The following is a 17,989-nucleotide window of genomic DNA, read 5'->3' as shown; positions in this document are numbered from 1 at the left end:
ATTCGTGAAGGAGACGAATGGAAAACCGCGTTTCGAACGCGCTTTGGGCATTTCGAATATCTGGTCATGCCATTCGGTCTTTGTAATGCCCCAGCCACATTCCAACATCTTGTTAATGATATATTTCGGGACTATCTTGATTTGTTTATCATCGTATACTTGGATGATATCCTTGTATTTTCCAGTTCTCTCGACCTACACAGAAACCATGTAAAGAAAGTACTGGACAGACTTCGCCAACACCGTCTTTACGCAAAAGCGGAGAAATGTGAGTTCGAAAAACAGGTTATCCAATTTCTGGGACTCATTATCTCCGCGGATGGCATTGCTATGGACCCGCAAAAGGTATCTGCCGTACTGGAATGGCCTGCCCCCGAGGACAAGAAAGCAGTACAGCGCTTTGTGGGCTTCGCTAATTTTTACAGGAAGTTTATAAAGAACTTTTCTGGCATCATATCCCCCATCACACAGCTGACCAAACAGTTTACCCCATTCAAATGGACTCCAGAGGCTCAAGCCGCCTTTGAACTATTAAAGACTCTGTTTACTTCCGCTCCCATTTTAAAACACCCAGATCCCGCTTTAGCCTATGTACTTGAAGTGGATGCCTCTGAAAATGCGGTCGGGGCTATACTATCCCAACGACAAGGAGCCAAGTCCCTACTCTACCCTATTGCCTTTTTCTCCAGAAAATTAAGCTCCTCTGAGAGGAACTATGACGTAGGAGATCGTGAACTGTTAGCCATAAAGGCTGCCCTGGAGGAATGGCGCTACCTACTGGAGGGGGCTGCACACCCTATCCTTATTTTTACAGACCATAAGAACTTAGAATATTTAAGAACTGCGAAAAGATTAAGACCTCGACAGGCAAGATGGGCACTTTTCTTCTCTCGATTTGTGTTCCATATAACTTTTCGTCCGGGCTCTAAGAATTGCAAACCTGATGCCCTTTCTCGCATGTTTCCTGAACCAGCTCCACCTCCTGAACCTGACACCATTTTGCCAGCTAAGAATTTCCTACTCTTGCAAACAGACTTGATGTCACAGATCAAGGGGACAGTTGCAAACTCCCCACCTCCTCTGAACTTGCATCTCCAGCAGAGGGATGGACTTTATTTCCACAAGGAACAAATTTTTATTCCCGAACAACTGAGGGTCACCATTCTTAAGAAGTGTCATGATCATCTTCTGGCTGGACACTTTGGTATCCATAAAACCTCTGATTTGGTCTCCCGTTCCTTTTGGTGGCCAGATTGGTTAAAGGACTGTAAAAACTATGTCAGATCCTGCTCTGTGTGTCTCAGAAACAAGTCTGATCGGGCCAAGACCTGGGGCCTGCTGGAATCCCTCCCCGTACCTGAAAAACCATGGAGTATGATCTCTATGGACTTTATTGTGGAACTTCCTCCATCTGAAGGGTTTACAACTATCTTTGTCGTAGTTGATCGTCTTTCCAAGATGGCACACTTTATACCTCTGAAAGGAACTCCCTCTGCCTCCGAAACTGCCTCCACGTTTATCAAAGAAGTGGTGAGATTGCATGGCATTCCAGCCAGCATTGTCTCTGATCGTGGGGTGCAGTTCACTTCCAAGTTTTGGAAAGCTTTATGTGAAGCATTAAACATTGAACTTTGTTTGTCTTCTGCCTACCACCCACAAACAAACGGACAGACCGAGAGGACAAACCAAACTCTTGAACAATATTTAAGGTGCTTCTCTTCTTTTTCTCAAGACGACTGGGTGTTACTCCTCCCTTTAGCGGAATTTGCTTATAATAACTCCGTTCATTCCGCCACCAAGCAGTCTCCTTTCTATGCCAATTATGGATATCACCCCTCCTTCCTACCTGAGTTACCTATGGAATCTGCTGTACCAGCTGTACAAGAAAGACTAAATTTTCTTAATACCAACAGTCAGCTTTTGCGGGAAACCATTTTGAAGGCACAGGCTGGTAATAAAAAATTTTTTGATAGAAGAAGGAGAGGGAATTTGAATTTAAAACCGGGGGATAAGGTCTGGCTATCTACAGCAAACCTGAGATTAAAGTGTCCCTCAAAAAAGCTTGGCCCAAGATACCTAGGTCCATTTCCTATCAGGAAGAAGATCAATTCTGTGGCTTTCGAATTAATCTTACCAGGTAATCTGAAGATCCATCCCGTGTTCCACGTTTCTTTACTGAAGTCAGCCGTTCCCAACCCCTTCCCAGATCGTGGATCTGAAGTTCCTGCTCCCCTTTTGATCGAAGGTAATGAAGAATTTGAGGTGGAGTCTATTCTGGACTGTAGAAGAAGGGGTGGTCGGACACAGCTTCTTATCAAGTGGAAGGGCTATGGCCCTGAGGATAATTCCTGGGAACCTGCTTCAAACGTCCATGCTCCTCGATTGTTACGAGCCTACCTTCTACAACATCCGGAAAAACGGTCTATGTTGGGCATCCGGAGGCTGTCCTTAAGGGGGGGGCAATGTCAGGGAATCCCTGTGAGACGTCTGGGGCGTCGCCGTGCACAGGCTATTCCCAGAAGAATGACTAATGGGCGTGGTGCCAGACAGGCTATTTAAAGGAAGTTCATTCCTGTTTCCTGTGCTGACTGATCTTCAGCTGTTTCCTGTGACCTGATGATACCTGTATGCTTCCCTGTTGCTGACCTGGCTTGTTCTGAACTTGGACTTGGATTCTGCTTCTGCTTCTCTGCTAAACCTGACCCGGCTCCGTCCCTGACTTTGGCTCTGCTTACGATTTGGTACCCTGCTGCACCGCCTGTTGATGACCCTGGCTTTCCTACTACTCTGACTCTGTCTCTCAGAACTACCCGAGTGCTTGCCTGGCTATCTGCTGCACATGTTCCATACAGCATTGCATGTTCCAGTTTCCAGGATCCGGACAAGCAGCCTATCCTGATCCATCAACAACCACAGGCACTCGTGTCCCTCCTGGCCTTTGACACCCTCTGTCTCACCTTCAGTGGGGTCTAGGCCGGAGATATAAGAGAGGCCGACCTCGTCAACTCAGACTCCTCCCAGGTACGTGACACTTAGAGTGTACTTTAGATCAGGGCTCAAAATTTCAGGTCATGAGCTACTAGCCAGGCCATAAGAGTTACTCGCCACTTGTTGCCCCACCCAAACCCTACCCTGCGCCGCCCCTAAACACGCCCTCGTAAAATATCTCATAAAAATACAATGTTAAATGTTTTATTTAGAATTAAGTTACAAAAAAATATTAACAGCAACAACAGTATCAATGTAAACATAAAAAGCAAAAAAGTGCTTTCCCTGAGTATAGGTGTGGCATTAAGGCAAATAAAGCAGGGCTTCCCTTCATGCCAAATAATATGGCATAACAATATGAAGCAAATTTCAGACAGAGATTTTCTATGGCGTGCGTTGTACAGAAGTAGCAAGCCCTGTGTAACGTCCCCTTTCTGATGAAAAATACCACTTATCAATGGCTGTGTTTGGATTGTAATCCGTGAGTGGTGGTCCATTAACAGCAATCATCAAAAGGTCATCCAAAGTCTCTAATGCCAATGATGAACGATACACAGTCTTTATTCTGTTTTTGTAGCTAAAGCCACGTTCACATGATGCTGTTGTTGGGGGCAATACAGCACAGAAGTTGACCAGAGGGAGGATTGTAGGGAATCTCTCTTTCTGCTGGTTCATTCTTTTCAAAGTCTCATTGAAAGAAAGTCCACTTGGAATGGAGAGTTTCATGTCAGCCCACTCTGCTTTTTAAAGTGCAACATTGTCCTCAAACTCATGCAAAACATGCTTTGCAATTCTGTGCAACTCAGTCAATCCAAAGTTGAGGATGTGTGCTTTGTCTGGCCAGGACAGGCTGTCAAATATATTAAAAGATTGCACAATATCTGAGGAAACTGAAGAAAGCCTCAAAATTAAATATCTTTCAGCTTTAGCCAATACTGTTTGGCGTATAGACTGAAATTCTTTCACCGGCTTTAAGGTTGGTCAGCTGTAGTCCATGAAGTGAAAGGGGGGAGGTTTGATGCCTCAAGTCAAGGTGTGTGGGACTTTTTAAAGGGCTAGTACACAAGAGGATATTTTAAAAGAAAAATAATATAATATTTATTCCAAAATAACATATAAAGTAAATATCATGCGTTTCAGGTTACAGCTGATATGGTACATATAGTGTATGGGTTAAAGACCCATAGGTGAGAGTGAAGGGGAATATGAAAGAAGTGACATTGTGGTGAAGTGACATTGGTCTCTCTCTTGAGGTCCAAACGTCTTGAATTGGCGTTGGATCTTGGTATGAGAGAGTTTCTATTCCTACGCGTTTCGGCGGGGAAGCCTTTATCAAGGAATTATGTCAGATATCTCTGTGGGTATATTAAATGATAATCAGGTATTTGTTTTGTTTTTGACCATTTTGAGACATTTGTTTCTCATGTGGTCATATAGTACATACTTTAGAGGTTAGTACCGTGTTGTGCCTGGGCCTGCTTATAGTCCTCGGGTCCTCATAAGAATCAACTGGCTGTCGCTACTGGGATATATATAAAGTATAAAATCAGGTTATTGAGGTTAACTTTATATTGGTACATATGCCAGTTGTATTTTTATGTACTTACTGGTTATATGTATGCTTGGGCCCGTTTGGGAGTAGAAAACACATTAAACTCTTCCCGTGTCTGGTCAAATCTGTATATACAAGAAACGTATATTGATATAGAGTTTGGAGCATAATTTTGCTTCCCTGTAATCTATGCTTGTTTTGCACTTACTTAGCAACGTATACTTTAATATGTGTTTCCAATATCATCCACTAGAGGGAGTGTTACTCCAGCTGGTCCTGTGGTCATAAACAGTTCCAGTGGTCTCCACTAGGGGGTGCTGGTCCGGCTGTTCCTGTTTCAAACAGTAATGAACAGGAGAAGCCTTGTTATTATATATCCAAATAGTTTAAGATACCATCAATGCATGTGTTTGCATTGTGGTATACTTACAGTTTCCTATGGTCCATAGGTTTTAAGGAGATGGAGAGATCCTGGTAGCATGGTCCGAGTGTCCTCACAGTCCCTCAGCTTGAGGGAAGTGGCGCTCTATTCTGATTCCCGGCCTTTTTATACGCCGTTCACGCATGCGCAATAGGTGCGCGATTACATAAACAGTGACCTTTGCCGGATGACGCAGCGTGGGTGCGCGCGCATCCTGTCATTGTTGCGGCGGTGTTTTTCATTAGCGGCCGCCGACACAGGGGGTGAAGCTCGGATCCCGATGCTGGGTCCTATTGGCAGATGATGGAACGAGTCTGCTTAACTCCTTAGTCCCCGGTTTGTTCAACCGGGGCTACCTGTGCCGGATGAGGATTTTTGGAGGCATAGAGAGGCTTTAATTATTCCTCCAGGCAAAAGTGTGTATACAGCACAATTTTTATCCTTGAACAACATTCCATTTTGGGGGCCGCTTGGGGCTGTTTAATCCAAGGAGGGAGTAGTTTGAAGCTATATATATATATATAATATATGGAAATAATATTAAGGCATATAGTAGATATAGAATAAATGCAATTAGCAGCAATTCAATTTTATCTGTACATGTGTGATATGAGAAAGGCATAGAAGTCTCGATTTAGGCAAGGGGTGTTCAACCCGGGCAGGGGGTTTGGTGGGCTAGAGAGGTATGGGGGGTCCATAAAGGGAGGGTTGTTTTCGGTGGTTCTATCCTCTACCTTGTTATTTATATGAGGAGGTTTGTTAAAAGTAAATAAATAAATGTTCTCCGTCATATATTGGGGTGTCTATTTGTATCCTCAGTCCGTTTTTCCAGATACAAAGCCCTCCAAGATTCTTGGAAATAACAAACCTCCTCATATAAATAACAAGGTAGAGGATAGAACCACCGAAAACAACCCTCCCTTTATGGACCCCCCATACCTCTCTAGCCCATCAAACCCCCTGCCCGGGTTGAACACCCCTTGCCTAAATCGAGACTTCTATGCCTTTCTCATATCACACATGTACAGATAAAATTGAATTGCTGCTAATTGCATTTATTCTATATCTACTATATGCCTTAATATTATTTCCATATATTATATATATATATATATATAGCTTCAAACTACTCCCTCCTTGGATTAAACAGCCCCAAGCGGCCCCCAAAATGGAATGTTGTTCAAGGATAAAAATTGTGCTGTATACACACTTTTTTGCCTGGAGGAATAATTAAAGCCTGTCTATGCCTCCAAAAATCCTCATCCGGCACAGGTAGCCCCGGTTGAACAAACCGGGGACTAAGGAGTTAAGCAGACTCGTTCCATCATCTGCCAATAGGACCCAGCATCGGGATCCGAGCTCCACCCCCTGTGTCGGCGGCCGCTAATGAAAAACACCGCCGCAACAATGACAGGATGCGCGCGCACCCACGCTGCGTCATCCGGCAAAGGTCACTGTTTATGTAATCGCGCACCTATTGCGCATGCGCTAACGGCGTATAAAAAGGCCGGGAATCAGAATAGAGCGCCACTTCCCTCAAGCTTAAGGAACTGTGAGGACGCTCGGACCACGCTACCAGGATCTCTCCATCTCCTTAAAACCTATGGACCATAGGAAACTGTAAGTATACCACAATGCAAACACATGCATTGATGGTATCTTAAACTATTTGGATATATAATAACAAGGCTTCTCCTGTTCATTACTATTGGAAACAGGAACAGCCGGACCAGCACCCCCTAGTGGAGACCACTGGAACTGTTTATGACCACAGGACCAGCTGGAGTAACACTCCCTCTAGTGGATGATATTGGAAACACATATTAAAGTATACGTTGCTAAGTAAGTGCAAAACAAGCATAGATTACAGGGAAGCAAAATTATGCTCCAAACTCTATATCAATATACGTTTCTTGTATATACAGATTTGACCAGACACGGGAAGAGTTTAATGTGTTTTCTACTCCCAAACGGGCCCAAGCATACATATAACCAGTAAGTACATAAAAATACAACTGGCATATGTACCAATATAAAGTTAACCTCAATAACCTGATTTTATACTTTATATATATCCCAGTAGCGACAGCCAGTTGATTCTTATGAGGACCTGAGGACTATAAGCAGGCCCAGGCACAACACGGTACTAACCTCTAAAGTATGTACTATATGACCACATGAGAAACAAATGTCTCAAAATGGTCAAAAACAAAACAAATACCTGATTATCATTTAATATACCCACAGAGATATCTGACATAATTCCTTGATAAAGGCTTCCCCGCCGAAACGCGTAGGAATAGAAACTCTCTCATACCAAGATCCAACGCCAATTCAAGACGTTTGGACCTCAAGAGAGAGACCAATGTCACTTCACCCCAATGTCACTTCTTTCATATTCCTCTTCACTCTCACCTATGGGTCTTTAACCCATACACTATATGTACCATATCAGCTGTAACCTGAAACGCATGATATTTACTTTATATGTTATTTTGGAATAAATATTATATTATTTTTCTTTTAAAATATCCTCTTGTATACTAGCCCTTTAAAAAGTCCCACACACCTTGACTTGAGGCATCAAACCTCCCCCCTTTCAAAGATACATAGGGATGACGGCTAAAACCGAACTAAAATACTCTCAGGGAATCGCATACCTATAAAAGTAGTCCATGAAGTGTTCCATCACCTGTAAACTTATCTAGGAATTCAAGTTAATTTTTACCTCTCCCTTTACAAAGATCCTGGAGAATTTTAATGGCATGTTCCAGTTTGGTTTTAATGTGACATACCATAGGTTACTTGTTTTGAAGACCTTCTGACAATGGTTTCAGCTTGCCATAAAAATCCAGTAGGAAATACAAAAGTTTCACAAACTTCACCTGTTTTAGGTCTTTCAGGATACCTTTAACCTTAGAAGAATCAATTGATCCTTCAGTTGATATCTGCTCAAAATGCCTCACCACTGTTTTCCAGTTTTGAAGAAAAGCATGCAAAGCATCAACTTTGCTGCATAACCAAAGCACCGTGTGTATATCATTTAGTTTTAAGATTTCCTCACTTAAAGATTTAGCTATTTTTTTAGTTGCTGTAGGCGTTTGGCAGAGCCATGATAATATTTAAAAACATGCCGCACCACATCATCAAATGTTTGTAGGTATGGCACTTCCTTGCAAACATCCAAGATAGCAAGCTGCAAGTGATGAGCCACACAATGTATATTGATCATCTGTGGGCAGTCTTTCATCTGGACTGCCAAACCAGACTTGTGGCCAAGCATGCTTGCAGCCCCATCCATTCCCAAACCTGCAACCCAAGAAGTGCCTTTGTAATTAAGATGTAGACTATCCAAAAAGGCAGTCAATCCTTTGAAGTAACCTTGAGCTGTAGCTCTTTCTAGAGCAAAAGTACCCAAAAAATCTTCTTTTATTTCTCCTTCTGAAATATAACGGACATAAATGTTTGCATGTTCAGTGGAAGTTCGATCAGTAGATCCGTCATTCATGATACCAATAAAAGCTGACTTTTTAATGTTTTCCACAAGACTTTCTCTGATTGTTTTTGCAATGAAATGAATAAATTGTTTGCACTGCACATCATTTCCATACTTCTGCAGAACTGGCACATCAAGTTTAGCAGCTAAAATTAATAAATCAGGGAAATCTCGAAATGGCTTTTCATTTTTAGCTACATAATAAGCGATATTAAACACGTGTGTCATGTGCTGAAACATTGCTGCATCCATTCTTCTGACACACACAGCTAAAGGCCTCTCTTCAGGGTTGCCTTTAGCCTTCACTTTATCAACATTCTCCTTGTGCTTATTACTTTTCTCATGCCATACAAAGGTTTCCCTTTTAAATGGAGCCTTTATCCCGTCTTTCCATTTTGCATTAGAAGTTTGGGGGAACTGACTGCAAACTTTACACGTAGCTGTATCTGTATCCTCTAAGAAAATAAGCCATGAAAATTGTTCCAGCCAATGAGTATTAAAAGGGCGTTTTCTAGACGTCTTGTCAGCATCACCATCATTTTTGCTCTTAGGTGTTAAGGCAGTTGAGTTGTGAGGCAAACTACAACTAGCGGCTGGATTTGCTCTTGATTCATTGTCTTTTTCTATAGGGTTTGATTGTGACTCCACTATAGTAGGTTGAGCTTTTGCTTTAATGAAAAAAAGTTTAATGTGCTCTGTTTCATGATTCTTTATGTGCTTTCAAAAACTTGTAAAAGCTTTAAAAATGAAGAGAAAGGCCAGGAATTTGTTGAATAGGAAGGTGTCACATCTCTACAGAGAACAAGAAAGGAGCAATACAGAATACCACCAGGACTACATATCTCAGTAATACATACAACAATGCAGAATAGCACCAGCTATAGAGGACTGCAAATCCCAACAGTACATAATACAGCAGTGAAAAATACCATCGGCTATAGAGGCGTACAAATCCTAGTAACCCATAAAGAATATTGACTTACAGTGCGCAGTTCATCTAATTCACGTGCTCCCTTCCTCTCCTGGTGGTTGTAGTGGTGGTGCAACAATGTTCTTCTTACATCAGTGTTCTCTGTCCCCCTGTAAGATTCTGGTACCTCCGGTACCCTTAATCACCACTTTCTCTGTAATGCGTCCCACCTTTCTCTTCAGGTGGTACGCATATACCTTTAAGAACGATGATGTCACTGCTGAGCGCCGCAGAGCGGCTATTTCAACCGCCGGCGGTCTCACTCACATTGTTCGTTCAACCTGCCTTGTTATCCACATGCTTTCAAGCCTGTCTCTCGATCGGAACCTCCAGCTATTCCCTTTACCTGGAGCAGACCGGAACCTCGCTACTGATCCCTGTATCTCGCTACCGGATCATTCCTTATCTACTGGACCTCTCTAAACTACTAACATTACAAGTGATAAGTACCCCGCAGGGGAACCCTCCATAACCTTATTGCACTATCTACCTATGCACATTAAGGACTGTTACTACCTATCCATACTATCCTATCATCTGCACTGTTACATAGATTGCTAGCTCTTGAGCCTACTACCATCTATCATCTGCACTGTTGCATAGATTGCTAGCTCTCCTGTCTACTACTATCTATCCTTGCACTGGGTTAGTCTATCCTGTATTTGTCATCTGCTGTCCTCACCACCTGTTAGCATACTCGATACTAACCTATCTGCATTCCTAAATACCATCTTGAACTCTCCTATACAAAACCTATCAAGTGATTACCATCCTTGTCACTGTTCACACCTGTCCCTTCAGCACATCACCTTCATACTATCATATACATCCTATCACTCCAGGAACATCTCATTGAGTGTGTATATATCTGTATGTTGAAGCTGACAGGCCCACGGTGATGAGTCCTGGAGAGTTGGATCTGGTATTCAACACATCTCTACATGACTACTGAGTGGAGATTTTGCAGCTGCAAATCCAGCCTATAATAAAAACGCAGGAACGTTACAGATTGAACGAACCTTAAAAATGGATTCAGCAGAATTACCCACTCAAGTGACACAATTAACACAACAAGTAAAAGCGTTAATACTTGCTCTGACTGACGTACAAGAAAAGAATTAGACTCTGACACAGCAGGTAACCCAGCTCTCACGGCTTACTGCTGTTCAGCCTCCTGAACCTAAAATAAACCCTCCTCTAGTGTTTACAGGTGATCGGAAAAAATTTTGTGAATTCAAATATGCATGTCAATTGCTTTTTTTGTTAAAACCTCGTACATACCCCACTGATCAAATAAAAGTCTGTACCGTTATTTCATACTTGACGGGTGATCCACGGGCCTGGGCAGACTCTCTCTTTGAGAATAATGATCAGATTCTCAACACCTATTCCTTATTCCTAGCGGAACTCGCTAGTTTATACGATGACCCCAATAGGCAGAGTACTGCTGATATTCAGTTGAGGGCCTTAAAACAAGGAAGGAGACCTGTAGAAGACTTTGTATCTGAGTTCAAAAGATGGACCCTTGATTCAGGGTGGAATGACACATCTTTGCGAACTCAATTCAGACTCGGGTTATCGGAAGCTGTTAAAGACGAGCTCGCCCGAGCGGATTTACCTGGCACCTTGGAGGCCTTGATACAACTTAGTATCAACATCGACAGACGACTGCGAGAAAGAAGGGCTGAAAAGATGGGAATGCCATTGTTTAGTCCTTCTCAGATTTCGGCCGTTGACCCTACTCCCATGGATGTAGGAACCATACGCCCACCTTTAACGACTACTGAACGAGCTAGAAGAACATCCAGAAATCTCTGCATGTACTGCGCATCCTCGGATCATTTGATAAGCACCTGTCCCCTTGTCCGCAAAAAAGAGGGTGAGTGTTCACATGTCTTGCTGGGAGGATTAACGACTTCCTTTTCTAACCCCTATCTTTTTGTTCATTTAATATTACAGTGGGACCAAACTAGGATCACCACCAAGGCTATGGTCGACACTGGATCTTGTGGAAACTATATTGATACACGCTTTGTTACCTTAAATAAAATACCTATTATTTCAAAATCTAAGCCTGTTTCTGTTAGTTTCATTAATGGTATTCCACTGTCTTCTGGTCCAATCACCAACCAGACACAGGCACTCCTTGCCACTACCAACGAATCACATGTGGAGACCATCACCTTTGACATACTATCCTCACCCCATTTTCCTATTATTTTGGGACTTCCCTGGTTACACACACACCAACCAATCATAGATTGGAAAAAACGGACTTTGGTTTTCCCTTCTCACTATTGTGAGAATACGTGTAACCTCCCATCTTATGGGAAGATTCTGTCTGTGGTGTCAGATGAAATTGCACCACTATGCTATCAGGATCTGTCCGAAGTGTTCCTTGAGAAAAATGCTCAAGTGTTGCCTCCCCATAGGGATTACGATTGCACTATCGATCTACTCCCTAACAGCAAATTGCCTTTCGGTCATGTTTATCCCCTTTCACAGGATGAACTTTCTCATCTCAAGGAATACTTGGATGAGAATTTGACAAAAGGGTTCATTAGACCCTCTACTTCTTCCACTGCTGCAGGACTTTTCTTTGTCCGCAATAAGGATTCCAGTCTAAGGCCTATTATCGATTATAGGCAATTAAACACGATTACGATAAAGGATCGCTATCCTTTGCCGCTCATCCCTGAACTTATTGAACAGGTGCGTGGGGCTACTTATTTCACCAAATTAGACCTGAAAGGGGCATACAACCTAATCCGAATCCGTGACGGGGATGAGTGGAAAACAGCATTCAGAACCAGATACGGACTATTCGAATACCTTGTGATGCCATTCGGGCTATGTAATGCTCCCGCAGCTTTCCAAAGATTCATAAACGACATCTTTAGAGACTTACTTGATGTCTGTGTTGTAGTATACCTAGACGATATACTTATTTATTCTCGATCTATGCCTGAACACATAAAACATGTAAGACTTGTGTTGTCCAGACTGCTCTCACACAGACTATATGTGAAATTAAAAAAATGTCTATTTCATAAAGAAGAAATATTATTTCTAGGATACTTCATATCCAAAACTGGAATTAAGATGGATATGAGTAAGATATCCTGTATTCTATACTGGCCTATACCAACAACTCGTAAGGCCCTACAGCGATTCCTTGGATTCTCGAACTTCTATAGGAAGTTCATCAAGAACTTTTCCGCTATTGTGAGACCTCTCACACAACTGACAAGTATAAAAAAAACATTCAAATGGTCAAAAGAAGCAAATCAAGCTTTCTGCTTGTTAAAATCAAGCTTTACTTCTGCTCCCATACTACGCCATCCAGACCCATCCCTCCAATATATTCTAGAGGTAGATGCGTCAAATATGGCAGTAGGAGCAGTTCTCTCCCAACGACCAACAAACACTTCATCACTCCACCCAGTTGCTTTCTTTTCAAAATCACTAAGCAGCCCAGAGGTGAATTACCCAGTGGGTGAAAAGGAGTTGCTTGCCATAAAACAGGCACTGGAGAATTGGCGACATCTGCTCGAAGGTACCCAGTTACCAATACTCATATATACAGATCATAAAAACCTTCAATACCTCCAGACTAACAAGACTCTCTCTCACCGGCAGGTACGATGGTCATTATTCTTTTTAAGATTTAATTTCCTAGTGACCTACACGCCTGCAGACAAAAATAAAAAAGCGGATGAGCTATCACGATAAACCGAAGATAACTGCGCCGAAATCCCTTCCATTCCCATAATACCCTATGAACGCATTATTGGTGTTGTCCGTTCCTTGAAGGAAGAGATTTTGCACAGTATAAGAATGGATTCACCTCCACCACAACTAAGTACTGATGCAGAAGGCTTCCTCTATTACAATGACAAACTCTACATACCCCCTACTATGCGCACCAAGATCTTGGAGTTATCGCATGATGTGCCCATGGCAGGACATATGGGTATAACGAAAACCTTTAATTTGCTCACCAGTCAGTTTTGGTGGCCTGATATGAAGACGTCTGTACAAAAATTCGTTTCTTCATGTGACATCTGTGCAAGGTCCAAAATTGACACTACAAAACCATCTGGACTACTTTGTAGTCTACCAATACCCCAGGTTCCATGGGAAGTTGTGTCCTTAGATTTCATAGTAGAACTACCACCCTCTAAAGGATTTAATACCATCCTAGTGTCAGTGGACCACTTGACAAAGATGGCACATTTCATTGCTATCCGTAGACTACCTTCATCTAAACAAACAGCGGAACTACTGATGAAACATGTGTTTAAGTTGCATGGAATTCCAAAAACTCTTTTGTCCGACCGTGGTTCACAATTCATCTCTAAATTTTGGCAAGCACTTTGTCAAATTTTATGCATTGAGCGAAAGCTCACTTCTCCCTACCATCCTCAGACCAACGGACAGACTGAAAGAGTCAACCAGTGCATTGAGCAATATCTACGTTGCTACACATCATACTTGCAGGATGATTGGGTGGATCTCCTTCCTCTAGCAGAATTTGCTTACAACAACGCAACCCACAGTACTACGAAGCAAAGTCCGTTCTACTTGAACTATGGGTTTCATCCCACTCTTCTTCCACCACGCATCCTGCCATCAAGTAACCCAGTAGCCTCGGATTACCTTACCCAAATAAAAGACTCTTTGGGTTTACTCAATACCACTATATCACACGCTCACAGTCAACAAAAAAAGTACTACGACCTTCGTAGAAGACCTTCTCCTCAGTATGCTATTGGGGACCTTGTTTGGCTATCGACAAAGAACTTAAGATTAAAAATCCCTAGCAAGAAGCTTGGACCTTTATTTTTGGGACCCTTCCCAATTAAAAAACTTATCGGAAAAGCTGCAGTACAGCTCACCCTACCAGCAGATCTCAAGATCCATCCCATCTTCCATGTGTCGCTACTGAAGCCCCATGTTCCTAACCAAGGAATAAGGCCTACCATCTTGCCTCCACCTCCAATACAAGTTGAAGGCGGAGAAGAGTATGAGATCAAGGAAATTTTGGATTCTCGCATCCATAGAGGAAGAATCCAGTATCTCATAAGATGGAAGAACTATGGACCCCAAGACGACACCTGGCTAGATACCTCTGATATTCATGCGCCTAGACTTATACGGAACTTTCACTCGAAAAAACCCAGAGAAACCTGTCCTATAGGCCTTCCGGAGCCGGCCTTAAGGGGGGGGGTACTGTAAGATTCTGGTACCTCCGGTACCCTTAATCACCACTTTCTCTGTAATGCGTCCCACCTTTCTCTTCAGGTGGTACGCATATACCTTTAAGAACGATGATGTCACTGCTGAGCGCCGCAGAGCGGCTATTTCAACCGCCGGCGGTCTCACTCACATTGTTCGTTCAACCTGCCATGTTATCCACATGCTTTCAAGCCTGTCTCTCGATCGGAACCTCCAGCTATTCCCTTTACCTGGAGCAGACCGGAACCTCGCTACTGATCCCTGTATCTCGCTACCGGATCATTCCTTATCTACTGGACCTCTCTAAACTACTAACATTACAAGTGATAAGTACCCCGCAGGGGAACCCTCCATAACCTTATTGCACTATCTACCTATGCACATTAAGGACTGTTACTACCTATCCATACTATCCTATCATCTGCACTGTTACATAGATTGCTAGCTCTTGAGCCTACTACCATCTATCATCTGCACTGTTGCATAGATTGCTAGCTCTCCTGTCTACTACTATCTATCCTTGCACTGGGTTAGTCTATCCTGTATTTGTCATCTGCTGTCCTCACCACCTGTTAGCATACTCGATACTAACCTATCTGCATTCCTAAATACCATCTTGAACTCTCCTATACAAAACCTATCAAGTGATTACCATCCTTGTCACTGTTCACACCTGTCCCTTCAGCACATCACCTTCATACTATCATATACATCCTATCACTCCAGGAACATCTCATTGAGTGTGTATATATCTGTATGTTGAAGCTGACAGGCCCACGGTGATGAGTCCTGGAGAGTTGGATCTGGTATTCAACACATCTCTACATGACTACTGAGTGGAGATTTTGCAGCTGCAAATCCAGCCTATAATAAAAACGCAGGAGTGTTACACCCCCCTGCATATAACATTGCCTCCTTCAATGCAGAGTGACCACAGCGTGCCCCCTTTCAATGCAGAGCGCCCACAGCGTGCCCCCTTTCAATGCAGAGCGCCCACAGCGTGCCCCCTTTCAATGCAGAGCGCCCACAGTGTGCCCCGTTTCAATGCAGAGCACCCACAGCGTGCCCCCTTTCAATGCAGAGCGCCCACAGCGTGCCCCCTTTCAATGCAGAGCGCCCACAGCGTACCCCCTTTCAATACAGAGCGCCCACAGCGTGCCCCCTTTCAATGCAGAGCGCCCACAGCGTGCCCCCTTTCAATGCAGAGCGCTCACAGCGTGCCCCCTTTCAATGCAGAGCACCCACAATGTGCCCCATTTCAATGCAGAGAGCCCACAGCCTGCCCCCTTTCAATGCAGAGAGCCCACAGCGTGCCCCCTTTCAATGCAGAGAGCCCACAGCGTGCCCCCTTTCAATGCAGAGCGCCCACAGCGTGCCCCCTTTCAATGCAGAGCACCCACAGCGTGCCCCCTTTCAATGCAGAGTGCCCACAGCGTGCCCCCTTTCAATGCAGAGCACCCACAGCGTGCCCCCTTTAAATTCAGAGCGCCAACAGCGTGCAGAGAGACCAGCGTGCACTTACCTGATGCAGCGGCGGCTTCTCCTCAATCCTGCGCGTTCTCTGTGTCTCCCGAGTCCTCCTCCTTGGCCAATTGCAATTGTTCGCCTTTCGGCCAATCAGGAAACGGGTCTTGCACCCGCCTCCTGATTGGCCAGGAGGAGGATCAGGAGGAGGATCCCTGTGACAATAGCGAATATTCATTCGCTATTGTCACACAATGGGTGGGTTTAGGGTGCACTGCTCTGCGCCCCGGGTCCACCCTTTTCTGAAGAAGAATGTAATTGCAGGCTGCGCTGTGAACGGTGGCGGCGGCAGGGGCAGGCACAGGCACTAGTACATTCCCCATACACAGGACTACAGCACAGCCCTTACTCGCCATCCTCAAAATGCGAGCAGGCGAGTGGAATTTTTGAGGGCTGTGGTAGAAGATACCTTTCTGCACCTTTCTCTTCCTCCTTCCTCAGTACCAAGTGAGCATGTTTTTAGTGAAGTGGCAGCAATTTATGAAAAGAAAATAAGCCGTTTAACTGGTGAACATGCTGAAATGTTATGCTTTCTGCACTATAATATTGTTCTACTTAACTCGGAGTATTGAAAGTGTAGTAGTATAGTACTAGTGTCCACACCACTCCAATCCATTCCACTGTCTAGCTTTTTTCTAGCAGTTTTGCACTGACTGCTAGAAAAAAAGCTAGACAGTAGTTTGGAGTCAGTGGACTACCGCTGCAGTAGTGTGCCACTCACTGCTGCAATAATTTAAAATCACTACTGCAGTGCAGTAACTGCAGTAGTGATTTAAAATGATTGCAGTGAGTGAGTGTACTACTGCAGCAGTAGTCCACTGACTCCCCACCATCTAGCTTTTTTCTAGCAGTTTTGCACTGACTGCAGTTAGTGATTTAAAACCATTGCAGTGAGTGCACTACTGCAGCAGTAGTCCACTAACTCCTCCAATCCACTGTCTAGCTGTTTGTTGTTGTCTAGCTTTTTTTCTAGCAGTTTAATTTGCACTGACCGCAGCAGTGATTTAAAATTATTGCGCTGAGTGGAGTGCACTACTACAGCAGTAGTCCACTGACTCCTCCAGTCCACTGTCTAGCTGTTTGTTGTCTAGCTTTTTTTCTAGCAGTTTAATTTGCACTGACCGCAGCACTGATTTAAAATTATTGCGCTGAGTGGAGTGCACTACTACAGCAGTAGTCCACTGACTCCTTCAATCCACTGTCTAGCTGTTTGTTGTTGTCTAGCTTTTTTTCTAGCAGTTTAATTTGCACTGACTGCAGTAGTGATTTAAAAGCATTGCAGTGAGTGGAGTGCACTACTGCAGTAGTCAGGGCCGGAGTGGGACTCATTTTCAGTCCTGGAGTTTCATGCCTTAGACCAGCCCACTTAAAGCGGAGTTCCACCCAAAAGTGGAACTTCCGCTTTAGGTATTCTAACCCCCTGACGTGCCACATTTGGCATGTCATTTTTTTGGGGGGGGAGCGGGTACCTAGTTTTGACAGGTACCCGCTCCCACTTCCGCTCGGAGCGCCGCGGCGCCCTGAACGGAACTTCTCCTCTCCCCCTCCCTCCCTGCAATCTTCTGGGACATGTCAGAGGTCCCAGAAGATTGTCGGCCAATCAAGATGCGCAGCGCGACTCGCGCATGCGCAGTGGGTACCCGGATGTGAAGCCGCAAACTGTCACAGCCGGGTGCCCACAGCAGTGATGCCGGCGCCGCCGAGACCAGAGGGAGAGGATCGAGGCTTCGGGCGGCCGCATCGCTGGACCGTTGGACAGGTGAGTGAAATGGTTGGAATTCCGCTTTAAGTTCACGACTG

Source organism: Pelophylax lessonae, assembly GCF_965119305.1.
Source record: "Pelophylax lessonae genome assembly, chromosome: 8".
NCBI classification, from domain to species: Eukaryota; Metazoa; Chordata; class Amphibia; order Anura; family Ranidae; genus Pelophylax; species Pelophylax lessonae.
The sequence above is the reverse complement of the archived record's forward strand: the minus strand, read 5'-3'. Positions refer to the sequence as shown.